The sequence below is a fragment of the Grus americana genome, chromosome 13, assembly GCF_028858705.1.
Source record: "Grus americana isolate bGruAme1 chromosome 13, bGruAme1.mat, whole genome shotgun sequence".
In the NCBI taxonomy this organism is placed as follows: Eukaryota; Metazoa; Chordata; class Aves; order Gruiformes; family Gruidae; genus Grus; species Grus americana.
Window position 1 is genome coordinate 1,601,295 of NC_072864.1, and position 26,490 is coordinate 1,627,784.

Genomic DNA, 26,490 nt, shown 5'->3' on the forward strand with positions numbered 1-26,490 from the left:
CCTAAATTTCATCCTGGTATCCTGCCACGCTTCTTAGTTCTGGATCACCCTAAAAGCTGAATTGATGCAAGTCTGTCTTTAAATCAGAATACAACTTTTCACTTTTTGCTTTAAAGAAGCACTAATAGGAAAAAATGTACTTGCTTGTCGGCAGGTTGGCCTCTTGATTATTTGAAACGAGACTTCAGCAGACGGCTTCTTTCTGCTCCCTGTAAAATGGAGATTTAAATAGAACCCTTTTAGCATTCGGTTGATCAAATTTAGAAATACCTAGATGTATAAAATTGTTGAATCTTGAACACATTTTTCATAGAGGGCCTTCTAAGTGACTGCATCTGTCCAGAACTGATCAGGTTTTATTCTTTTATGGCTGACATCAGTCTATGAGGGCACCTCGTTGCCGGAACCGGTTAGTGTTCCCTGCCAGACCTCGACCCGAGTGATGTTGATGTACGTAGTCTATAGCTAATCTCAATGCAAGTATACTGTTGCTTGGGGTTTTTTTCCAGATCACATCCTGTGATGGTAAAACATTTTGTATCTTCAAATACCGATTTCTGTAAAGTTACAAGATACTGTTTTATTAAAGAAGTTTGAATTACTTAATTCCCAATTTTGTCAATGAACGCTAGCAAAAGTTGCACCGTGTGCTCTAAATCTGAAGTTTACTGATCTGTGTGGGAGCGCAGCAAGAGGAATCAATAACTAATCAGTGGGGAACTGCTGAGGACTACGTGTTAAAGAACAGAAGTTGGTGGGAGAACTTAGAGACTGAAACATTTTTTTAATGGAACTGTCTGCTTACCTAGAGTTTCCAAATTACTTCACGTTAATATAAAATAAAGCATCACCGGTGTTGGAAGACTGAGCCCGTTTTAAACCACAATCTGGTCACCTTGAACACTTAATTCTTTGATATTTATACTACCATTTCAACGCAAAGGAAAAATGAATGTCTGCCATTTTGCATTGCAAAATGGTTTCTGTGTAGCTGCAGCTAGCTTGGCACGCATCGGTCAGCCTTGTAAGTTCATGGAATCGCAGTATCGTTATAATAATAGTTCATAGTAATGTTAGTTTGCGAAGTGATACATTTTCATCAGACAAAAGCTAAGAAAATTGGATGGATAAATGTTTCTAAAAGAATTATAATTCAGGCTTTTGGAAGTAAAGTTAGGTTTATAAATGGAAATGTTGGATGCTGCACAACAGGAACATTGTGCGAGTGACCCAAATACATGTTACCAGTCAGGTTTTGCCCATGGTCTGTGCATTGGGCATCTTCTGCTGAAGTATTTGCTGTACTTCATAAGTAATTTGATAACCATTTCATTAAACAAATGGTATGCTGTTCGTTGTGGAAGTTCCTTGGCTCATACGTGGTCACTATTTCAGCGTTACAATACTTAATGTACGTTTTATATGTGAGCCAAGTAATGAATGAAATTGCTATATGTAGGCCAGGAAGCAGATGGAAATAGTTCTTTGAAATTGTGTATCAGTGTGTCATGGGACAGGATTTCTGTAGACTTTTATGATTATTTTGTTCAGAATTGGTGATAGTCACTACTGTCGGCAAGTAGCACTACCAGCTTTCCAGATAATGTAGTTGGCAGTTCAGCTTTTTTCCCCCCTCATTTTATCTTTTATCACTGTTTAAGTGGATAGCTCTAATTAGAGTTGTGGCTTTTATTATGGAGGAGAAGAGTATAAAACGAGTAAGGGAGTTGTGCTGGAAAAGATGCTGTGCAAGTATTGTCATCGTACTCCGTAGGACGGCAGTTCCCATCAGGGGATCCTGCAGTGCTCCAGGACTCGCTTGCCTTGGAAAAACCCACAAGGTAGCCATACGTCTCCATCTCCTTTGCTCTTTTGAAAGAAAAATGTTAGAAAATTTTCATTAGTTTCCCTCTTGTTCATCTGGAAAAGTTTCCCTGCTGCAGGATTTTCTTTCTTTGAGTCAGGGCCGTGCACCCTTACGTGTTGCTTTGGGTTTTTGGCTTTATTTTGACCTGCTCCTTTTCCCTGTGGATCCTAAGACTTTCCATAGTGTAGTGGGTAGCAGCTCTACCCTGGATGCAGTTGTGTTGCTCATCTGGACATCTCCACTTTTTCATCAGGGAGTGAAAATTCCTCAAAACAAAGGAATCTCCCAGGGTTGCCCGTCTCTGCCGCCGTATATCTGTCCCGGTTACCCTCAGGATCTCTCCTGGATGGTTCTTTAAAGACCATCCTGTTGGAAGGCAAGTGTCCAAACCCAGCCGCATCAGAGAAAGGTAGCAATAAGGTATAAAATTGAACTGCACGTCACAAGCTCTGCATAGGCAAGTCCTGTTGACTGCTAACTTGTGAAAAGATTATAGGAAATTAAATCTGTTGCTGTTTAAAGCAGCATTGCACTCTGGAGCATGGTACGGCGGAGCTGCGCCTTGAAGTTGTGGAGGCGGAATTTGGGAGAGTAATAATAGATTAAAACAAGGTTTAAACAGTTGTGGTTGGCTGCTCCAAAGGAACTCCGTGGTAAAGGCATCAGTGCGAGAGGTCTTGGAAAAAGAACACAAGGAGCAGAGTGTAATGAGGAGGAGGAGGACTAGTATGTGAAGGTCCCAGGAGTTAAGGTGGTCTGTGATTTGGGGAATCTTTAGCACTTCGTAAGGGGCAACTGTAAATTGAGTGAGTAAAAATGTTAGTTTTGTTGAAAAGAATTTTGTACTTTGTAGTTCCCCACTTGTAACTTTATCTATGTGAGTTTTTGAGTGTAAAATTGGTTTTTAGAACTTCTCCTTTTAGAAGAAAAGGTAATTTGGAAGAAATCCAAATTTTCCATTGTCAGCTGGAACAAGGGCTGGTCATTGTGTCCCTCGGTGCAGTTTGCAGAGCCTAGAGATCTGATGGGACATGGGATTTTGTGCGTGGAATTTGGCAGAAGAGCGGTATGTGGAGCTGGCAGTTAACCCTTTATTTAACCTCTTTGTGCAGACGGCAGTCGGGCTGGGGAGGCCCGGTGTCCGTGCTCCAGGGTAGTGCTGCCTGCCTGGCAGAGCTGAGCGTTAGCAGTTGTAGCCTGCAGGACGTCATCAGCTTATTCCTTTTAAATAGTTCCTTTATCGAGCCGCTTCTCTGTGGAAATGTAGCAGAAGCTCAGGTATTGCTGTTACACATCTAATGCGTGTTTTGAAGAAATTCTGTGGTTTTGCTTAGAGCCCAGGTTGACTCTTTCCATATTTACAGGTGCTGTGCAGGTAGAAGTAAGAACCTGCTAATGCTGAGGAGATATCAGGAGGGGTTTTGGTTCATCATGGACAAAAAAAATTTGGGATAAGTCAGTGTTTTATGTGGCTCTGCTCAAGCTCTCTGGTCTTCCACACTACAAACCCTCAAACATGCTTATTTGTAGTTCAGGCTTGCCCTTGCTCATACGACTTGTACGGGCTCCTACCACACCGTGCTGTCCAAAACTTGTCCCCTCTGCGGCCAGGGAGCAGGTCGGATCACCTGCAAAACGATAAGTGACTTTTGTGGAGGTCCCATCTGGAACAGACTAGTTTGGCTGGGAGAGAAGTTTATTTCTGAGCAAACATGCTCGTTGGGCATGCGGGCAGAGCTGGGGGACTCAGGAGATAGGTCGGGTTTAGCTGCAGCCCTGGCGCTTGCCGGGCAAGTCTGGTTTCTGCCCGTGCTGATGTGACAGTCCCCCGAGACTGCCAACACTGCGCAGCCGAGTGTTCCTCTGTTGTGAGAAGCGGTGAAGAGTTCAGGTACCGGCTTTGGGACTCGGGATCGTCCGCCAACACTTTTCTGTACCGGTCCAGTTGCCCAGTTAAGGAATGTAATTCCCCTGTGCCTTGGGTGTTGAGTTCCTGCTGGTTCCTACCGGGCGTTGGAAATTTCACTTTGGGAATTTGTAGCTGGAAAAATATCCTCGAAAGATGCAACAAGAGCTGTTTAAAAAAATAAAGAAAAAATTAGAGGTTTCTAATAGATTAACTGCTATTTAGAACAAGGATCCAAAGGTGTGCTTAAAAAAAAAAAGCGTTTGTGTTACGGGTAATTCCGTTGTTCGAGAAAGTGAAACACGGCACAGGGTGCCTGGTAGCACACCGTGGGCAGTTCGCTCTTCCCCTGCATAGTCTTATCGCTCCATGAGTTGCTCACACTTGGGGGGGGTGACATGTATTTTTTGTAAATAAAATGACTGTAAAACCACACAGATGGTTATAGAAACCTTGAGACAAGTCAATTTTTTAGTATAATCTGTTTTCAGAAAGTTATGGAACTTGGTTGATGCTCTGCTAAGCTTTCCTCAATTTCTTTTATTCTTGTGTTTGTGCAGACTCGTTATCAGAAAGTTTATTTCTGGATTAGGCAAGGGTTTGTGTTTAGTAGCCTTCACGTACTCAAATATAGCATGCTTGTTGTGGATAAAACTAAATTGTGTTTTAATTTTCTAATGAAGCAATTCCTGTGTTTTTCAGATTACACAGCGATTTTGGGACACACCTCTGTTGGATTTTAATATACGTCCTGCTAACAACAGCTTTCAACTATGGAATCGGTAAATATTTACCTTGCTTTGGTCCAAATTTTCTGTTTTATTACCTAACAAGTACTTGTGTCCATGTCAATGTTTTTGTTGTTTGTTTTTGGCTTTTTACAGTTTTCCTTTATTTTCTGAAATTAGAAGGTAAAAACTGCGAACTTCCATGAAATAATTTCAAGGTATTAAGCAAGAATACCTTAGGAAATGTCTCTAGTTCTAAGATGCCCTTTCACTTCCACATCATTCAAACGTAGCAAATTTTTCCCTGACTGAGGTGAAAACAAAAGTTAACTTTCCTGCGGGGGCAGTTCCAGCACCGGTTTGCCCAGCAGACTGCCTGGCTGACGACTGCCGAGTATTAAATATCCTCCTACTGCTAGTGTATCGCAGTTCTCTTTCTTTCTCTTCACTTTCAAAATGTCTTTTTTTTTAAAAAAAAAAAAGTATTAAAAAGTGCCAGTTTCACAATGTTATGTTTCCTTGTCTCCTCATGATTAGTTATAATTGAAACAGATGGCACCTATGTTTCATTTTGGGCAGAGAAACCTCCCAATATGCTGAGACTACAGTTTGATTCAGTGTTAGGATTCAACTTTTTTGGTAGCATTAGCCTATTATTTCTACATCTGCTGTTGTAGAGCGGAATTCAGGGGGGAAAAGAAGAGATTTTTGCCTAAGCATTTTGAGAGAGGATGAGAGAGGTGGGTGCTGTCCTCTGGAAAGCAAAATGATATGGATGTAGCCTGAGGAGGAGTTTGTTCTCGCCGTTTGGTTCTGCAGCGTGGGCAGTTTGGTGTGTTGCAAGTTGAACAGAGGTGGTGTTGGCTGCTCTCGGTGAGCTCAGCTTTGCCGTGTGTGTCATGGAGGGGCAGCTCAGTGGCGCACAGTTGAAGGTCGTCCTCAGCCTGCCCAGAAACACCCCGGAGAAGGCTCTCGATGGATAACCTACGGTGTGTTGCTGCTGCCGTGGGGCTTCGAGTACTCGGCTGACCTCTTGGTTTGTGCTGCAGTGGGATTGTTTGCCTTGAAATTGTCGTTATGGTAAAGGCCGTTACTGAAGGAGAGTTACTCTATGTAGAAATCCAGGCCTGCTCTCTCAGGTGTCTTTGCAAGCTGGTAGGTTTCTTTTGTCCTGGGTTTGGAGGGGAAAAATTGTATTCAGCTTGTCCGTAATAATTCCGATTTAGTTTGTCCATAATAATTTCAAGGTATTCAGATGGAGACAAGACATGATTTCACTTTCCCTTGGTGAATATTAATAGCAGTAGAAGCCTTTCACAGTGAAACAAAACAGACTAGGCATTGGTAACCCTTCCCTGCTGCAGCTCAGTAATTAAAGTGTATCAAGTGTGAGACCTTTTGTTGTAGTACGCAGTAGCTCTTTCCTTAATGGGTACTCTGCAGCTCCCTGAAAAACTGAGCTGAATCCTAACATCAATTGTAAACCAGGTTGTTTACTGCCTATTATATTTCATAGTTTGGTATGAAGATTTCTCATTCTGAATTTTGAAGTAAATGTTGGCTTGGTTTTTTTTATTTGAATGCAAACCGTACTTTTAAAAACAGGATAGTATTAATTGCAGTGCCTTTCATTTAAGTGAAAACTTACTAAGTGTTCAAACGTATTTGCATAGTATACTTGCCCACTGGGCAAAACAACTGGCTTCTGGACAGATTGTAGAGCGTGACGGCAGACTGCACCTCTCCGGGGCCTTTTGGCCACTGACATCTCTTGGGATTATTACCGAGATCTTAAATTACACACTACATTGCAGTGGTAGCTGCCCTTTAGAAAAGTTCACCACATATGCTTTTCTCCATCTTTAGCCCTTTTCTCTCTGGATGTTTTGTATGTTGTTTATATAAAGCTGTGCTATGTTGATAATGGGTCGAGCTGAAACCGTGGATGGAAAAACTTGACGGATGAAGGCTGAGGATGTATGATGTGACAAAACATTCACACTGCGAACGTGTAGAAAGAAATAATAACTATGAAGTTAGATGTTTCTCTGACTTCTGAAACAACAACAAAAAAGAAATGAGTGATTTGGTTTTGTGAGCCCTGGGAGGTGATAGCTAAGTGACCTTTTCCAGTCAAGTTAGTTTTTATCCGCTGCTCTGCACAGACAGACTATTGCATTACTTAAAATGGGTCTAAGAGGTCCATTCCTGGGCCATTGCAGTACGGGGATGTTGGGACAAGGGGAGAAGATCAGAATCCTCCAGTGTTGGCTGAAAGAAATTGCCCAAATCCGACATGTTCTGAAACTCTCTGCAGAGGTGAATTCATTGTGCTGGGGGGAGGCTACGGCAGGTAGCCCGCAGTTATCCGCCAGTGCGCTGATTCTGCACAGTTTATGCCCGAGGATTGAACAGAATTAAGGTCTGGCCCAAGCTTGAGTGCAAAGAAGAGAATGAGGTTGCCTTTGCTGTAAACCTGTGCGTGAAAATGCACCGGGGCACTAACTAGTGGGCACAAAACCAGTTGTTTTGGGCTTCCCCCCCGCCAACAACTTGTGCGTACCAGCGTGTGACTTGCTGTAAGGATGCTGCCTCGATTCCCTGTGCAAAGAGACTGAGGAACCCGATCCTCAGGACCAGGCTTACCTTTGTGGTAAGATGCTGCTGCGTTGGCTCTATTCTGACGGTGCGGCTCCACATTTCATAGCTTGGCTAATGGAAGCAAAGCTTCGGTGCTGGAAGGGGACTCGAGGGCGTCCGCCGTGCTGTTCCCTCTGCTCGCAAACCCGATGTGGGGCATTTGTGTCCCTGGGAGGTGGCTTGTTCCCATCACGTGTGCCAGTACCACTGTTTGTGATGGTGTGCTGTTAGCGTGATCACCAGGGTAGGCTGTGTTTAAATAAAATGTAAATATTTAGAGGTTTATGTGGATTGTTTGTGGCAGGATCTGCTGACCCAGAAGTAGTTGTGTTGGTGCAGCTGGAGGACCAGAAACACTGTGGTACGCTGTGGGGATGGAGCAGAGGGCCTGTTCCACTCCAGGAAGTGTTATGAAAGTCTGAGATTTCTCAATTTCAGTAGATTGCTCCTTTATTGCGAAATGCAGGAGTTGCTACAAACATCACTACCCTCACTTCTCTAAAACAGACTTGGTTTTTGTGTTTTGTTGTTTTGAGTTTTTTTCTCCAGGCTTTCTATAGTAATAACAGCAGAGGCCCTATCTAAATGGGTGGCAAAAAAGGGATTTCAGTCGACTACGTGAGATGCCGGCTTCATATAGCCGGAACGGCTGCAACGTGGCAGCGCTTGCGCTGCAATAAGTACGACAGGTATTTTCTCGCTCAACTGTTTTAATGGTTTGCTCAAAACAAGCCAGGTTCATCATAGTAGCTTCTTTTTACATGTTAACAGAAGAAACGGCTGCATCGCACTGGGCTCGTTCTGGGGTTTGGTGACTTGATGGGTTTGCAGCGCCGGAGCCGACAGCTGGTGCGATCGCGCTTTCCCGACATCTTCATTAGGGAAGCAGAGGGGTCAAGGCTTTCTCCGAGCAGCAGAGAGATTGCAGCGGCTTTTGATGGCGGTTTTGGCACCGGTATTTTATGGAGTTCATAATGAATATGTAGGTGTAAGATTAAAAGAATGAATAAGGTAGCGCTGCTGAACAGAATTGCTTTTCAGAGCTGCAGCCGTGCCTTGTTCTGACCTCCCGAGAAGGATACAATTGTAAAGCTGAGGCCCGTAGTGGAAAAGCAATTACAATACATGCTTCCAGGATTCAATTGTCCTCTGAAAGTCAGATGCTGCGTTGTTTAGGTGGAACGTGACTTTACTTAACTGCTTGTTATTTTTCTATTAATGTTCTTAAATGTGTTCATATACAGTTTCCAATTTTTACTGCTTTGGGGGAAATAGAGCCTAGTATTCCACAAGGAAGTGTTCTTCTGAGCTTCCAGGCTTTTTTCTGCATTTCAGTTCTTATCCCTTCCAAACTAGCGGGGTTGGACAGTGCACTTCTGTTGTGTTATCTTCCATGTTTTCTTTAGCACATTGGTCACAGCCGAGCTGAGTGGTGAGGCTTTCCCTGCGGTTTTGGGGCATGGTACGGAAGCGCTGGCTTTTGGGGCAAGAAGCTGATGTGTTTTGAAGCAGGGCCTGGAGAGGGGAAGCCACGTGCAAGTGAAATGAACAGTCTCCTGTGTGTCTTGTGAGTTTGCCTGACATCTGCTGTGGTCCTCACCCCACCCCTGAGATGGTGGAGCACTTTTTCTCAGAAAAATTCAGATTTTGGAAGTGCCTTAAAGCAGCTGGGTGGCTCTTCAGGTGTAGGCTTGCACAGAGGGTTTCAAACGAGGCACTTTGGGTTTGTGCTGGTGCGTGGCTCCGCTGGGATGGATGGGAGATGGGTTGGTGGAGAGTGTTCCCTACCCAGTGCTCGTCCCTGACACGGTGCTCCTACGCTATCCTACCTGCGTGAACGTGACGTGGGTTTCCATGGCTGTTAGGAGCGGTAAGCTTTTCTGTTTGTCCATTTTGTGTATGATTAAATTCAACTTTTAAAGCCATATCTTCACCGTAAGCGGAGGTTAAATGGATGTGGCTTTATTATGAACCTGGATCTCTTCGTTGGTCAAAGGGGCGTGAGTTTTTGGACACAAAACACCACTGACACCTACAGAAAAGAGCTTTCAAATCCTTCCCCTTGCCTCAATGAAGAAGCTGGGCTTTCAGATGTAACCCTGCCATAAGCATTTGATTTGAGTGTTTGAATTGCTGCTTTTACAGTTCTCTGTATTTCATCAGAATCTGTTAAATTGCCAATGTTATTCACATGCCACTTTTGGCAGATGCCACCTACATGCCCTCAATTTGAAGGTACCTTTTAGGAGAAGTGTAGGTAGGGAAGCTCCTTTCTCTCTTGCATGTCAGCTGTTAGGGAGTGGAGCACTTAGATTAATTGGCTTTCGCTAACCTTTCCACCGTTAATAAGTTAACCCGGCCCGTGTGCACAGCACAGCACCTTCAGTGAGCAGGCTGGAGCTAAGCAGAAACTTTGGAAAATGTCTTGTTTCCTTGAGTGTAATTCACATCTGTGTGCTCACTGTGACACAGGAGGAACTTCTTGGGAAGAGCAATCCACAACCGAATACAACACTTGTCCTCCTTCCTCTTCTGTCCTGTTTAGAACTAGACAAAGCCATGGCAATGATTACCTAAAAAAAAGAAAAATAATTGGTTGGGTTCCCTCCTGAACTCTGCTTGTGGTTGAATGATTTTATTTTCCAATGGGGCTACATTATGACCACAAAAATCCAAATTTTTTAAAAAAGTATACTTTTGAATTAGGATTTTGTAGATTAGTATCAGCTTAAAAATCACAGTTGCGTTTAGGAACAAGCTCATTAAGTTTGTAACGTAGACGGTGCACAGGACCATCGTTCCCAGTAACTGGCAGAGCCTGTTGTTTCATGGGGGAAGACTCCTATGAGACATCCAGCCCGGGTGACGCATGGAGGCACGATTTCGGGAAGGGAATCTGTAGGTTATTTGGTGCCTAAGCAACCGGTTACCGCTTCCATCATTGCGCAACGGCATTCCTGGGTGCGACCTCTTCTGAAAGTAAAAGTGCTTTCAGGCAGGTTCTGGTGCGTCATGTTGCAGGAGGCTTCTGCACGCAGAAACGCTCGTTGCAGAGGTGAGGTGCTGTGTTTGGAGTGATGGTTTTATTTGTTTCCGAGTGTTTTGTGTAGCACCAAAGTGTATTCTTGAAAGGGGATGAAGTTACGGTCTCCGCCCTGAGGAGATGACACTCTGGATGCGAGATGACAGGCTTTGGAGTGGAATGGCAGGATTACACAAAATATGGCTGAAATTGCTTGTTTTCGGAAGATATCCATCATGCTGTGATTAAGTGCAGATGATGCATTTGGCAGCAAGAGGTGTGCAATCTGTTCCTACCCTAAGGAGCTTGCAGACCAAAGGCCTGCCGATAAGACCAGACTCACTGTTGTACTTCTTGAATGAATAATGGTTTAGGACTTTTTTGTTCCCTTATCTTTTGCTCTTTTAAATAATAGTGTAAATAATTGTGAGCCTGGTGATTTTCGATGTTCAAATCCCTGAGTTCTTTAAGGGGGGGAAGTAGTTTTTTGTGTTTGGGGGAACGCATTCCTGTTGTGAGGGAGATGCATCAGTGACTTGGGTGTCTTTAGTGGAGCTACAGGTGGGACAGTCGGTGTCCGCTGCCTGACACCCCGAGATGGGAATCCTTGCGTCCTGAGGTAAAGTAGCACAAAACCCTGAGTGTGAATTTTAGGGAAACCTTGCATGGAAGGAGGTTTGGCTGAACCACCGAAGTGTCTGACACTGTAACGGGCAGATGCAGCCTGTTTCTTTAATATACACATGCAAAAGGGGGAAATTATTATTGCAAGCAAATGCAAAATTGATGGATGTGCTTTTTTGATATTCTTTGGAAGGGGACTTCTGATAAAACCAGGAAATGCTTCAGAAAAGTAAGTCTTAAATGTCGAGCGTGAAGATGGAGACTAGGCGTTATCATTATTTCTGTTCCCTTGGTTAAATTCTTGGCAGAGCTTTAATTTTAGAAGAACAGAACAACAAGGGCTGAGATTTGCAGGCTCAGTCTAATTCATTACTGACTTAATTAGATGCTTGAGAACTCAGGTATTCCGACAGTTCTTGCAACGCCACGTTATTCCTGTTTTATAGTAGTTTGCTGGACTTCTCCAGAAATGGAAAGATAACTTCATTGAATTGTATTTAACAAGTTAATGCTTTAATTAGTATTTTGATCTTGGGTTGAGACTGGATGGGCTGATTGTTTCCAGTTGCTGGAGATGTCCAGGAGCCATGAAAAGGGATTTCGTGGGTGTTTTTTGCCGAAACTTGTGTCTCGTGGACATGGGGGCGAGCGAGAGGGCATAGGCTGTCATCTGTGCTCCCAGGGGCTTGACTCCCCAGAACCGCGCTCTGTGCCTGGGTGTTTTGGGAAGTGGCTTTGCTTTGGTAGGCAAATACTGAAAGCTCTGGTTTTTACTCAGAAGCGTTAAATCCTCATTGCCTGCTTTCCCTACTGCCCAGGCTCACCCTGGGTGCAGGCAGCCGCACCGGGGTGCTTTGGGAAGTCACGGCCCTTCAGCGAGGGCCGCGGCAGAGCGCAGCAGTGCGTAAAGCAGATTTCTGAAGCGCTCTGAGACTGGCTAAAACTCTCCGCATCCCCTGAGAGCGGTGGTCTCAGCTGTAATGTTTTTAACTTTTGAATTTGGAACAGACTTAGAAGCTCACCTTTGGGGGTGGTAGATTGTTAAGTTGTCAATACTATTGCCTGTAACCATCTGTTCCTACCACTAAGTAGCTGCAAAAATCAGTAATTCATTCTTTTTTTTGGTTTTTTTTTTTGAGGAGCTTGGGGTGTAAATCTTCTCCCTTATTATTTTTATTGGCTCCCTTGTTATAAAAGACAAGCATCTCCACAGTGCGAGAGAGGCAAAATGACATTCTTTAATCTTTCATCTAAAATGAAATTCAAATAGTTACCAATATTAGAGGTTACTTTGGAGCACAATAGCTATTTCTGGTGAAGTCGGTGCGTGGGTCTCCCTTATCAAACAGCAACATGCTTGTGTAACTTCACCTTTCTGGGTTAACCGCTCCGAAGAGGAAAGGAGACGGTAGGCATGCGTACAACTTATTTTAGGAAATCACCACTGTAAATGGATGCTGTGTTTGCTTTTGCAAGTAAAACTCGTCATGGATTCTTATTCGTGGGTTTAAACTGCAGCATCAAAATGGATTGACATCAAATAATGACGTTAGTGTTTTGGGACATGAGTTCCCAGTTACTGAGGTCTCTTCAGTGCTGTCGCATGGGGGGAGCGATGACACTCTTTTTAATACGGAAGGACGTTGCAGCCTGAGGACAGGTGCTCTTCCGAGTCTTTATTCCTTACTGTGTCACTGGAGTGCAGATTTCCAAATGTTTATTTTGGTGGTTATCTAACCTGCAGCGTGTATGCCTGAGGGCTCTGGCAAGGTGATGTCCAGTTTTCCCAGCTTTATACCATCTGCACCTCACCACTGGTGGTGAAAGTTGGGTTTTGTCTGATCTAAAAGAACTGTGGGATTTGATGGAGTGTTTGATGTGTGTGTCTGGACTCATCCTATGATACGATAATCCCAGCCTGGTTTGGGTGGGCAGGGACCTCCCAGCCCACCCAGTGCCACCCCTGCCATGGGCAGGGACACCCTCCACTAGCCCAGCTTGCCCAAAGCCCCATCCAACCTGGCCTTGAACCCTGCCAGGGAGCCAGGGGCAGCCACAGCTTCTCTGGGCACCCTGTGCCAGGGCCTCAGCACCCTCACAGGGAAGGATTTCTGCCTCACATCCCATCTCCATCTGCCCTCCTGCAGCTTCAGGCCATTCCCCTTGGCCTGTCACTCCCTGCCCTTGTAAAATAATGTAAATAATGTAAAAATAGAGTATTACCTTGCAATAATACACAAGCAGCAGTGACCTGACCAGCTCTGTTCTCGGGTCAGGTGCATGCTACTGCCTTTTGTATCTCGTGGGCTTTGCTGGAAACACCCGGGTGCTGTGCGTGGCTGGGACACAGGTGAGAGTGGGTCCTGTCCCTCGCTGTCACGGCAGGGGAACAGCCCTGATACGATGAAGATATGGGGAAGCTCTTGGAGGACTTAGTCCTGGCCATAATTAATGGTTTGGAGGATTTGCAGGACAGGAGCGGTCTTATGTGGGCTTGGGCACCTCAAGCTTCTCCTGAGGCTGAGTCGCAGCCTGGCGGAGCTGAGCTCGAGCAGTCGGCCAGATGCTGACGGGGGGGGGGGGGGGAATTACTTGGAGCAACTGCAAAAATGAGAGGAGCTACTCGGTTTGATGGAGGTGGGTAGGTATGGCAAGAGGAGTTCTTTGATTTTGGTCATTTTTGTCCTTCTATATAATTTTTTCAGCCCTTTAAACTAGCAGTATAAGGATTCAAAGGTCAACGTTGAATAGCTCTGGTTATTCTCTGCTGGACCTAGACTTATTGCTGGTGTCACATAAGAAATACACTTCCTTTTAATGTTACACAGTCAGAAGAAAATTATTTTGTTGTCTTCAGTAGTTTTTACCTCATTCTTGTAGTCTTGCCAATATCCTGTATTTGTTTTTTGCAGGAAGCCTTTCAACGTTTTCTTAATTGGAATTAACTGTTGTAATAGAAACGCACATTTTGGTTGAAGATAATGTAGGAAATGAATATTCACAGAAATTTATTTTAAGTTAGTGGAAAAACATTCACTGGAGAGCTTTGCTTTGGAACTTTAACTTCTGAGAGGTTTAATGAAAGCTTTCTTTGCTCTTGGGTAATAATAAAGGAATAAACCAACTCTACTGCTCCTGAATTATCTTGAGCAACTAACCTCAGAGACTGATAGTAAGTCTATTTGTTACGCTATTGTAAATGATGTTAATTAACGTAATGACACAGATTTAATGCTGTACAAAAGTTACATGGAGTCAAAATCAAATGACAACAGGTAGTAAATAATTTCACAAAATCAAAACATGAGAACACATAAATTATGGGGGGGGGAGGGGGTGTGTGTGGAAATAATCATGTATTCTTTTTCCTGTCAGCAGTTAGGACTGCATCTGGACATAGCAGCTGGCCAGTCCTGAATTCTTTTTTCCTCTAGTTTTTAATGATGCTTTTACAACAGTCTGAAAGGAGATCTCTGTCTAAACGAACTGGTAGCAGGGACATAGCAGTTCCTCTGGGATTTGCATTCAGCGAGGTATCGCGCAGCTAAATTCTCCTTTCTTTCTCCCTGCAGTTTCTCGGTTATTTAGTGCTTTAACGTAAGGAGTACCTGAATATGAATGATGTACTCGCAGGTTTGGTTAAAGATATAGAAACTTTCCTCATTCCCTTGACCTCAATCTCGCTGAAGCTAGGAAGGCTTTTAAAATACATAGAGCACTGGGTGTGCGTATGCAGCTGTATGTGTACATGCATATGTATTTTTAAATGTCCCCTATTTCAAGGTCAAAGCCAAGTGCCGATTAGATTTGCTGTAGCAAGATATTTGTTATTGCAGCTTATTCCCGTGGTCTGAAAGGAGTGTGGGGACTGAAAGAGAGGTTTTCATTCGAGTCCCGCGTGGTGCTTTGTACCTGCCTGGGTGAGAAGACCGTGGATTGACAGTCTCTCTTCCCACAGTAGTCTTCAGAGCTGCTTAATCTATTTTTTTTTTTTCATACTTGCGAAACGGCACCAAGCTTTGAGACACTCCTGTGTAAGCTTAGGCGATGATGAGCGAGAGGATTAATTAGATCTTCAAGACAGATAACTAGAGCAATGAGTTGTGCATAATAGTAGCTTGGAATTCCAGTGACGTGTTTGCAAAGCGCTGTGCAACATGCATGCCTTGGCTGAAGCATAATTATTTCTCGGCGTTGCATGCCCAAATGCCTCTGGGCACTGTAGCAAAATTTAGTAAGCAAATTATGTGAACTAAAAAGCTCAACTTTGATGGTTTTGCGTACACCAACATAGTTGTCAGTGAAGCGATTAGCTGCTCACCTATTTGTGGTGGCTTCCTGGTACGGTCTGCAATTTGGATACCTCCAAGATGCTGCTGGAGACTTGGACTTCCTGGTTTGTCATCATAAATTAAAAAAAAAAAAAAAAAATAAAAGAGGGGATCTAAATTTGATTGCAAGTGGGATTTTCTGTACTGTTACCATACAAGCTGTATACTGTTGACCAGGGACGCAGGCAAGTCTGCTTTCTTTCAGAAAAATGTGGTGCCACTAATACTCCCCAGAAGTTGGTGGCTTTAAGGTTAGGTGCCACTAAAGTGAACGGGTTTTTAGGGAAACTTCGGTTATAGAAAAAAAAATATTCCCCACGCAGAGCTTTTCTTTGCTCACAGAAATATATTCATATTTAATTTACAGTAGCTCAGAGGAATGAAGAAAGTCCTGGACTTTTTTTTTTGTATAGTCCTTATTAAATTTCTTTGGAACAACTCTTGGATATAAACAAGGAGGACAGAGTGTACTGGGCAAAGTAGTGAGACATTTTTTGTTGAAACCATAAGTGTTCATGGCTTTAACATTTGAAGGTAAAAACCGGTGAAGTCCATCAGCTACCTTTAGAGTAGTTCTAGTTACCACTCGCGCTTTTCCAGTTCCTTTTCTGCTGTGATTTCTTGTAGCTTTACCTCTTGATACAGATTTAGATTATTTTTTTTTTTTCTTCACTATATAAAACCTTGCATTTCTGATGATGACAGTAAAGAGCTGTGCTCTGTAGCTTAGGAGGAAGTTTGGTCATAATTCAAGGCATGGTCCTGGAGAGACTTCAATTAAAAGGTGTTGAAAGAGGGCTGTATTTTGCAGTTTTGCAGAGTTGGATTTTTTTTTTCCCCTGTTAAAACCTTGGGGATCCCTGGGAAAGGAGGTTGATCCTGTTTTTTTTTTTTCTGCTGGGTGAGTAGGAATTTAAAACTTCACCCCCCTGCTTTGACCTAGTTATGAAACCCTTGCCTGTAAAAGTATTAATTTGTGGACACTAAGCCATTTTAGTATTAGAATTCCAGAGTGGTGTATGCTTTTCTGTAGAACCACCGTGAGTTTAGACATTAAAGGATGGTGATAAATCTGATCAACTTAGCACAGTGGAATATACGTTCTACTATTAACCTTCTTCATTACTCTGGAATTAATCAATTACTTTGAGTTCTTTTTTCCCCCTGCTCAGCCATACTTTCACAAGGTATAATTAAAAAAAAAAAAAAGCTATAGTTTTCCTTTTTGTTCAACTCTGCTGTTGTTGAACTATGTGTGGTTTGGACTTCAGCCCTCCAGAATGTTGGCAGAAGTTTTTGTCTGGAAAGAAATGGTAATTCTTTTGGGGTTGAAAAATGGGGAAGGAAAGATCTGTGTAGCAGAGATGATTTAAAGCAGAATAAGTCAATATGCATATATGTATTTCAACGTACATTAAGGTTTGTGTGATTTTTATATAGAATGTTCCTCGTTTTTGTCAGGTTTGCTTATTTTTAGTTTATTGTAGCCAATCCTATTTTTAACTTTTTATATGTAGTTTAACGCATTAGCTAAAATTGCAGTAGTCAACATCACTGAAATCTAAATATTCAATTGCATTCAGCTAAAATGACGCAGAAGTGACCTTAAACTGTCTTTTAAATACAAACTGCTTTTCATTTGCCTGAAAGCCCCAAAGTGGACAAAGGTGGAAACAGCGTCGTGCAGCAACACAAGATGTTCTGCGGCACTGCTCTGGGTGGCTGTGCCGGTACTTCTGCTGCTGTTTCAAAACCAAGCATGCTTGTCGAAATACATTTAGCTTTTTTTATATATATATATATATATATATATATATACACAAACCGAAAGGGGAAATGTCCGCTTCTTTCAGCTGAGACAGTTGTCGTCTTCTCTTTTTCCTGGATACATTGAGAATACTTCTCTAACAGCAGTGCCGATGCTTTTGTACTGGCAAGATTATTGCCTTGGCGATACTGGAGGTCAGAATAAATCCATAAACTTTTTGGGTTGGGCTTCCCAACAGCAAACACAGCAGCTTTCCCAGCTACTCATCCCAAAAGAATTAAGTTCTTGAGGAAATCTTTACTCAAATGCAGGATCAAGCTTAGAGTTACTCTTAAACTAACAATGTTAACTCCTATGTAGTTTGGTTTTATTATTTTATTCAGCTTTGTTTTGCTGTGCGGGTGATGTAACTGCTCTGGCTGGAGGTTTGGCCGTCTCGCTGTGTAGGTACGGTGCTCGCGGCCGAGCCGGTGTGCCTGGTGGGAGCTGGAGCTCGGCTCCTCCAGGCTGCAGTGCAGGAGGCGAGGCCGAGGCACCGGGGTCCTGGGGCTTTCCCGGCGTCCATGTGTGAAGCCAGGGCTGGATTTGCAGGAGGAGGGTCGTAGCTGGGATTCCTTTTTTAATGGTGCTTTGTGAGGACTTGCACCCTTTGAAGAAAGCAGATGTGAAACTGATGTGGAGTATGAGACGAGTGGACTTCTGCATCTTGCTTAACATGCAAAAATGGGAAAACTCAGTATTTGATTTCACTATAGGGGTGTAATGCTACTAACTCCAGTTTAGAGCTGTTTTAACAATTGCACTGACAAGGTGGAGGTGCAGATGTCCCTGTGGGTTTAGGTTTAGTACCCCGCTTTGTACCTTTGTGTGTTAGACGGCTGATGAAGCAACTACTTGAACAAAGAATGTATCTGGAAGTGGCTAGTGGTCATTCTGGCAGATACTTAAGACCAAAGCTGCTATTGTTTTTCTCTTAGTTAAACAACAGTCAAGTTCATGCTGTGGCTTTTTTCTTTTCAATTGCAGTATAATGTTAGCTTTGATATATCCCCTGGGCCCGCACCCGCATGTGTGGTGGGCCAGCACACAGATGCATTGTTCGGGGTCCTGCATTCCAGGGAGATCAAATGCTCCGTGCACCACATCAGCTGCACATCTGCAACTGCTAAATCCTCCGCAGTCCTTCCGGATCCAGGTGCCATGCAATTACTTGGTTAAAGGCATCAAGAGCTGCTGCTTCTAGGCCCTTTCTGTTTAATTCTGCCTGCTTTGATTCACTACAGCTGGTGAAACAGTTAGACTTGGTTCAGGCATGTGTGGAAGAGAGCTCATTTCATGCTTGGAATTGTAATTATGTTCTTTTCTTTCAAGCTGCCAGCAGTAAAAGATGTCTTCCAGTGTGTATTATCTAAATAAGCTGTAGTGTTTAAATGTTTTCTTATTTCATTTTAAGAATGTGGCAAAATAAATTGTGCTTACTCTTCTAGTTTTCGTTCTGGAGCAATTAATTCCCCATAGCTCTCTCCCATGATTCAGGCATGCTCCTTGTCTCTGTGAAGCTGCTGTGTTATGCTGCTTTTAAATAGCTGTGTGAAGGAGAGTGTGTAAGTGTAATGGCACTGCCCTGGCTTGCCCAGTTGCACCAGACTGGTGTCTCCTCTTGTGCACTCTGGCTGCAGCTGGTACCTGGTGTCTGCAGACTATTCTGTCCCAGTAATCTTTTGTGCTTTTTATAATACTATCTTCTTGCTTTTAGTGAATCTGTTTAATACACCTGAGCAAGAGACAGAATACAGTGCAAACGTTAGTTTTCTCTTTCAAATAGTCTTTTCTGCATCTGAGTTTTCCCTGACGAACGGATCCGTTTCTGTGTGGCAGTTCACAGCGGGCACAGCAGCGATGCTCCCTGTTGACTCTGGAGGCTGCAGGTGTGAGACGTGGGGCATGTAGGTCTGCATCTCGTACTCTTGGTACCGTCGGCTGGATGGGGGAGGAAAGGGCCTAAAGAGAACGCGCTTGATTTTAACTCATGCTCATGGGTGTATCTGTAGCTTGGAGCTGAGTACCCTTGTAGTTAGCACCTATTACCTCTCTCTTGTCAACTTTATTTTTCATGTAGTGCCTGCTGTACAGGTCAGATCCTTCCTTCCCTTGCAGGATAAATACGGTTCCTTGAGAGCCTGTCTTTCAGGGGCCTGATCTTTGGGAGGAACGTGTCCTCGCAAAGATGGTCCACAGAAGACGGCTCTGCTTCTCTTCCCCCATAGCTGAGCCCTGTTGACTTGGGGTGGTAGCTGATGTTTAACGTGCAGGGTAGTTCTCCAGCGGGCGATGTGCAGGCTGCTGTGGGGCCTCGGCTTACGGGTGTGCTGTCTTGCCTTAGGTGGGGAATGTGCTTCTCCACACCTCATCCCAGCACACAGCTCTCCCTTGAATGAACCTGATCTGCTGGAGTGGTCCCGGCATGTGCTGTGACCCAGGCGAGTTTCTTTGGAGCTGAGTTCGTGCTCTGGTCCTGGGCTTTTGACTTCCTTACAAAGATAAACATTTTTTTTTTTATATGCAGCTGTTCCAGCTTTTCTCTGATTTTTGGGTGTCTGGAGTCAGCGCTTTCCCTCATCTCTGGAGTCTGTCTGCTCATCTTGTGGTCTCAAGATGAGAGTGCCTGATAGCCATTTCAGTGTCTCCGTGATTGACTGGAAGTCACAGTGGATAAATCTTTCATGATTGGAAACCACTTAAGCCACGAGGTGGCTGATGATCGCTGGTTATTAGTGGAGAGGTTCTACCAAACAATCAGGGAAAATTGAGTGGCAGGGCATATAATTTATGACTTCATCCCAGCACTGTGGGGGCAAGTCAGTGAGAATCGAAACAGTGAAAGAATTATATTTGACAGATATTTTAAAGAATGACTCCAGTTAGTGTCATTTATTGCTGGAATGTATGGACAGATCCCCAGTCAAAGCCCTCTTAGGGGCAGTGCCAAAACCAGATATGAAAGAGTGCGCAAGAAAATGAAAATGCGGTATGTGGCCAAAGGCTTGAATTTTCTGACAATGGGCAAAAAGAATGTTCTAAGGGGTTTTCTTTAGGCATTTTCCTTTGATGGTAAAGTTTACAGACCCTACTTAGTGTTTGTTGAAACCCCTGCCTGAAGGGGATTTGTTGGAGCTTGTAAATCAAGCAGTACCTCTATTGCATTAAAGGCATTAGCAACACACGGAGAAGAGCAGTTGGAGAAACTTCTGGGACAATCTGGAAATTAATTTTCTTGCATTTAATGAGCACTTGGAAAAAAATGCCCATAAAATTATCTCTAGGATTATCTTAAATTTTTGCCTAGCAGTGATATATGGCATAGGAGAAGTCTTAAGTCTGTTGCCCTTTGCTGGAATGTTTATTTAAAATACCTGGGCTGCTCAGCACAGTCGTATCTTCCTCCACATGCATGTGACAGGTACCTACCGTTAACTCCAAGGGAGGAAAAATTCTAGAAAAACATTCTTTCATCAGATGTTTTGTAGTGGTAATGCCTCTGAAAGTATTAATCTCTCTTGTCATAATTTGGCACTCACTCTAGTTCCCAGCAGGGGTTTCTCAGCTAATCCCCGTCTGGAAGATTTTTGCCTTACCTTACATGAATTTCTGATCCCCTTCACAGCCCGACCTCGTTTGAGGGTTTGTATTCAGCTTAAAGTGCGTGGCAGGCCCTCCTGCCCGACGGTGGGTCAAACCATTGGGCAGTTTAAGTACCTACCCCTGCGTGTTCCCAGAGCTCTCGCGTGCCGCTCGCCTCTTCTCTTCCAGCTGTCCCCAGAGCTTTAAGCAGTGGACTGTGTCGGTGTTACTCCCTCGTGGCCCTCGAGAAATTATTTGGGAAGTTTGGTTTCAGATGCAGGATTTCCTTAACGTGAGTAGCTCACTTGGAGAGGGAAGCGGCACATGTTCTCTGTTCAGCCTGTGAATGACAGCTACTGAATCCAGCATCTGCCTTTCTGCTGGGATTGTCCCCAACAGCTACCATGCTCGAAAGCCCATCTAAAACTTGTTGGAGCCAGATAAGTCCGTGTTTGGTTGGAAACGGAGGCAGCTGCCATCAGCATCACGGTTCAGTGAAGGCAGCCGGTGACGGAGGAGCGGCCAGACCCGGGGAGGAGCAAAGTTGTCACAGCAAAACTCCTTTCTCCGCTCGCCTTGAGTGCCTGAACAGTGTTGGGTGAGGACGTCGCTGCTTGCCGTGCATCGGGAACTCGTTCTTGGCATCACAGCCGAGCGTTAGACCTAACCCAGCAGTGTTAGACCTAACCCAGCAGTGTTAGACCTAACCCAGCAGCGCCGTGACTATCCACTCTGGAGAGGTGTTTAGTTTTGGTAGATTTGCCCACGTACACAAGAAATTGCTGTCATCATGTGTTGGTGAAGATTGTCTCAAAGTACTGTCCCGCTTCCCTCGGTGTAGGTGTATGAAAATGTTGAGGAAAAAAGGAAGAATCCCTAATTTTAACCTTTTAAAATGTAGCATTTCTGCCATCGCTCACTTTTTTGACCGAGACATTAGTCCATTCTATGACTAGAAGGATGTGAAGCCGGAGGCCTGGATGAGGGCTCTGTGTACTGCGAAGGCATCCCGGCGCACACTCAGTCAGTCTAGGGGAACGAGTCTGTTGGTTTTATTCTCAGGTTTTGTAACTTAAATTCTCTGGAGCTGAAGTTTCTGCCAAGCCTCTGCTATAGACCCAAGGGGGAAGGAGAAACCCTTCAGCTAATAAAACATTTTTTTATTACCTTTTTGGGGTTTAGATTTGTAAAAAACAGTTCAAAAAGTTTTCAAAGGCAGTCACCACGCTTTTAAACTTTTCAGGCTTAGCCTACAAAGAGACCCAGCTTTGCTTGATCTGTGCTTGACTTTCCCATCACGATGGGAGCAAACCTACGGGCTCAAGAGGCTTGTGCTCCCTTGCAGGCGTCATTGCTTTGGCCCTGCCTGCCCGTCTGAGCTCTGCCTTGTGGCCCAAGTGCTAAACCTCAGCCTTGAGTTCAGACCTAGTCTGCTTCTTGTCTTAGTGAAAAAAAAAATCCTGAAATTGTCTGCCTGAGCCCTGCCATGCCTAGGTGAGGATTCCGCCTGGCTTTGGAGAATGTCTGTGGTGTCTAAAGAGAAGCCTTGAGAAAGGGAGCTGGCAGTCACACGCTGTAGAGGGGGGAGTGTGTAAACTTAGTCTAAAGATAATTTATGGTGTCTAAAGCTGCTGCTGAGTAAAACTTTCCAAGGCTGGCTTCTGACCTAGCTATCATCAGTGCTAAAACTGAGAACAGTCATCTTAAAGTAGCATTTTTAGTTGTGTTGAGGAGAAGGAGGAAAATAAGCAACCTTACTTCTTAACGTTTAATCTGCTGTGCTTTTGTAGCGCATGTGCAACTTTTTTCTTTCGGGCTTGAACCACAGGGTAACTTTTCCGTTACCTGAGCCTAGACTGGTTTAAACTTGGCTTATCACTCAAGACTGGTTTAAACTTGGCTTATCACTTAGCGTATCGTGCCTTTTTTTTTTTTTTTACTGGGTTCATTTTAACAGGAAACATGATGTCAGGATTATAATAAAACCCTTCTCAGCTGTCTCCGCACAAACGCGGAGCGCCTCTCGCTCCCTCCCTCCCCGCATCGCCGCAGTCGCGCGCCGGCACCGGGAGGGAGAACTTTGGGTCACGCCGGGTTGAGCTGTTGGCAGCGTCGCCCGTGTGTTGGCAAGAGCTTTCCCAACAAGATGCTGGAGAGCAGAGGAAGATTTCTCCTTGTTTTTGCAAATTAGCAAATGAAACCCTAAATAAGTTGCTAAACTCAGTTTCCTTCTGTTGGGTTAAGAGGAGTGGTGTGCTTGGAAACCTTCGAAATCTTAATTGGCCCGAGCGTGCTAAAAACACCTTCTTTCCACCCCAGGCGCTGCTTCTATCTTTCCAATACATTTGGCTCCCTTACTGGCAAATCAGTTTTATAACACTTGAGAAACTGTATAGCTTCAGAAAAACAGGATGTGTGCCCTGCCTTATATTTTGGAATCTCTCTCCAAGTATTTTTCAGGGCTGCTGAAGGAAAAAGCCCAAGCTCCTTTGGGGGAGCACGTTAGAGCTCTGCCCCGACAGTTCAGTGCTGGCAGGACAGATAGCGGCACGTGGGTGTCCGTTCTTCACATGATTGATATGTCGGGTTAACGAAAGTGTGTTTTTATCTGAAGACAGATATCAAGACAGGCTCACCAGCCATTCCCTCTTACTGGTTAACTGAATTTCCTTTCGCAAGGGCCCAGTCTCTACCAGTTCCTAACCAGGCGTGCTCGTTGAGGCCGTGTTCAGGTACTGTCCCCCTTCCCCTCCCGAGCTGGGGACGCGAGTTTCTCATCTCTTCCTTGGACCGACACAGCGATTCCTTCTTCCCATAGAAGGCTCTGGAATTTTTTTGTAGTAGTACAGTATTGATATTAACTGTTTTCCATATTCGATGGTTGGTTTCTGTTCTTCATGGCTTTGTCCACTTAATTTTGCATCTGATCTGGCATTTTAAAAAAGTCTTGAGTTTTTTTACATTCAAATTTTCCATGAGCAGGGCTGCAGTAGCAGGAGAACTGCAGGAAGTCCCGCTCACGTTTCGATTTGGTCAATAAGCAGGGATTATAAACACGCTCTGGTAGTGCTGAGAAACCTGGGAGATGGCACGTGTGAGGGTTTGTTGGGCATGGAAGGGGATGGCGGAGGGACGCAAAGGAAGAAAAGATGGAAAGTTTCACTCTTTGAGATGGAGTTTATCTGAAAAGACTGGCCAGCCAGAGCTGGAAGTGCGAGGCTGTTTCTCTGTTTATTAAAATACTTGCTTGTAAGTAATTTTCAGAGTAACCAGCCAAAGTTTGGGTATCTTTTTTCAGATTGTGAGGTTTTTCCTCTAAAGCAGGAGACGAGATTGCCCCAGACAGAGCTAACACACACCTGAGGTACGCAGTTTCTTGCAGCACGTTTCCTTCCTGGCAGTAACTGAATTCACATCTGCTTATTTAATTAATGTAGTCATTGTAGTACTTTATATGAATCTAGAGGTAAGAAACCCTTCTCGGAAGGACTTCTATTTTCAGGTATGGCAGAAGAATTTTACTCTTGTTTTCTTCAGCTAATTGTAAATGAGCAGTGGGCAGAGGAGCAGCTCACAGGGCGGTGGGTGCTGGTGTCCCTCCCTGCCCGCACACCCTGCCAGGGACGGCAGGAGAACCCACTGCGTTTCCAAAAGTGACCTCCAGCCTCAGCTTACGTTTTTTTTCCTTGTTGGTGTTTTATTGTTTTCTTGGTTTTTTTGTTTGTTTGTTTGTTTGTTTTTTTCCAAATAGTGTTTCACTGCTTTTGAGCATAACCACATTATAAAACGTTTCATCTCAAATAACGTGTCCGAGCTCTGGGGAAGGTAACCCTTCTGGTGCACACAGCAGCAGGGTTTCTGTCTCAGGGACAACACTGATCCCTTTCTTTGTCCAGTTGTGTTTCTTGAATTTTTCTGACTTGCCCCTGTCCACTCTTCTACAGGGTGGGGAGTGACGGGTTATTCGAGATCTTGCTGTGTGTTGTGACTTCTTGCTTTTAGGGCTTCGTGTAGAGAGCACTTCAGTTTTTACAGTTCCCCAAGGAAGTGATGTGCTGTTATTAAAAAGAAAACATTGACATATCACACTTTAGACCTGGCCTACTGACTTGTGACTGCACTAAGCTTTAAAGTGACAGTAAATTAGTTGGTACGGTCTCCAGCAGCAGTGTCGCAGCGGAGTTGATGGGAGTTACGCAGAAGAGCCCGCTAAGCCCTGGCTCAGGTCCTCACAGCCAGCTGCCTGCAGCCACCCGCTTCTACAGATCTTGGTAACACCGTGCCTGGGTAAATGTGGTCTCAGGGCGGGTGTTGCGTCACCCAGAGTCCGTACAGATGTCTGCAGGTTGTGGGTACGCGGAGGCTTCTGGATGGGGGAAGCAAGAAGCTGGATAAATGGTCTCACCATGGGGAGTGTGCATCTGGTTGAGCGTTTCTGACTATTTTTCCTGCAGTGATTTGGGTAGCTTGGTTTCAGAGCAATCCTTGTTCTATCAAATCAAGTCCCCCTTGCAGTACTTCTCCAAAAGCCTCCTGCATTTGGCAGGACAGGACGCAGCACCCGGGGAGGATGGGTAGTGGCCGGGCTCTCACCTTCCTGCAGGGGCGAGCATCTCCTGCTCGGCTGCCTGAGCCCCTCTCTTCCTTCGGGCTGAGCTGCGTGGTGGGGAGAGGTGGGCATGCTGCAGCTGTGGGCCTCATTTCCTCAGGAAACCAGGCTAAAAATACACGAGAAATGCTGTGGGAAATGTTGCACATCGTCAGTCCTAAGCAGCCGCTGTTCAGCTTGTCCCTGAGTTACATACATCCTTGCAGGCTTGTATTAAACATATGTACTTGCTGGCTGTTTCTCATTCTCTACATTCCTTTCACTGTAAAAGTACTGTTTACAAGTCTGTCTCTTAAAACCAACCCCCCTCCAAATCCTTACTCCAAATTTTAGTTTCCTTTTTGGTGATAGGAGAACATCCACATCTCTCCACTTTCTGTAGAGAAAGTAAACCTGCAATTGGAGTCAGAAGAGTGGACACAGAGGCCATTAAGAGCATATCTTTTAATGTTAATTTTAATGAAAATGATGCACTTTTTTTCCCGTGGCTTGCTGGCGGTGGAACATTCTTTGATTTGAGCGTCGCAGCTAGAAGATTACTTGTGGCTGTGGAAGGCTGGGGTGCAGCTGGGCTGTGCCATGCTTTGCCTTCATGTGTAGGTACGGTGTTTAATATTCACTCGTCCATTTTGTTGAAACAAAGCTGCACGTGGGAGTTAGATGTGTTAGGACTTGTACATAGAGCATTTCACCTCTGTGATGGTTTGGTACGGTGAGAAGGTCCAGCCCTGCTCCGCTCAAGGAGGTGAATGTTGGGAGCAGGATGATGCAGAGCATCCTCACGGGAGCATCTCCCGCTCCTCGTCCCTGGCGCTCTGCTCTGGTGCCAGGAGATGCTCAGAATGAAATAAAGGATTCTGAGTCTGTCTTGTGTCTGGCAATCACATTTACGTGTACCTCAGTACTTGAAATAGTCCATTTTTATAAAATCAAGCTGTGTAGCCCTTGGGTTCCTGGCATGCTGCCATGGTCTCCCTGGGCTGGGCAGAAGTTTCATGATCGCTGTGCAGTGGTCACCCACGGGTGGGGTGCCGGGGAGGAACAGTAGCCCATCTGGCAAAATTTTTATTCTAATACTTTAAGTATTTCATGTCTTCCAGTTACTTAGCATAACCTGATCAGGAAATGAGTCCAAGTCTTCAGGTATATATATTTTTTGCTTAAAAAAAAAAAAAAAATCTGAAGTGGTTGTGTGCACTGAAGAAGTCAGGGTCTTAAGTTGGGGCACAGCCTTGGGTGCCATCATCTACCTATCCCTGCCCTTGTCCTTCGTCGCTTTGGAGCGAAAATTACTGCTGGGAGAAGTGTTCCCGTGCCCGGGTCTGCAATAGCATAGTTAGAAACCTAACCTGGGATCACATAAAGGTGCGAAAA

At 44.5% G+C, this 26,490-nt stretch overlaps 1 protein-coding gene across 5 annotated transcripts in view; it reads left to right on the forward strand.

Moving 5' to 3' along the window:
* The window catches only part of ANKRD11 (ankyrin repeat domain containing 11), a 155,183-nt gene that overhangs the window by 21,769 nt on the left and 106,924 nt on the right, over nucleotides 1-26,490 (forward strand). For all 5 annotated transcript variants that reach the window (XM_054840870.1, XM_054840869.1, XM_054840873.1 and 2 more), the window contains exon 2: nucleotides 4,476-4,555. The gene's annotated coding sequence lies outside the window, so the exon portion shown is untranslated. The remainder of the gene's footprint in view (nucleotides 1-4,475; nucleotides 4,556-26,490) is intronic.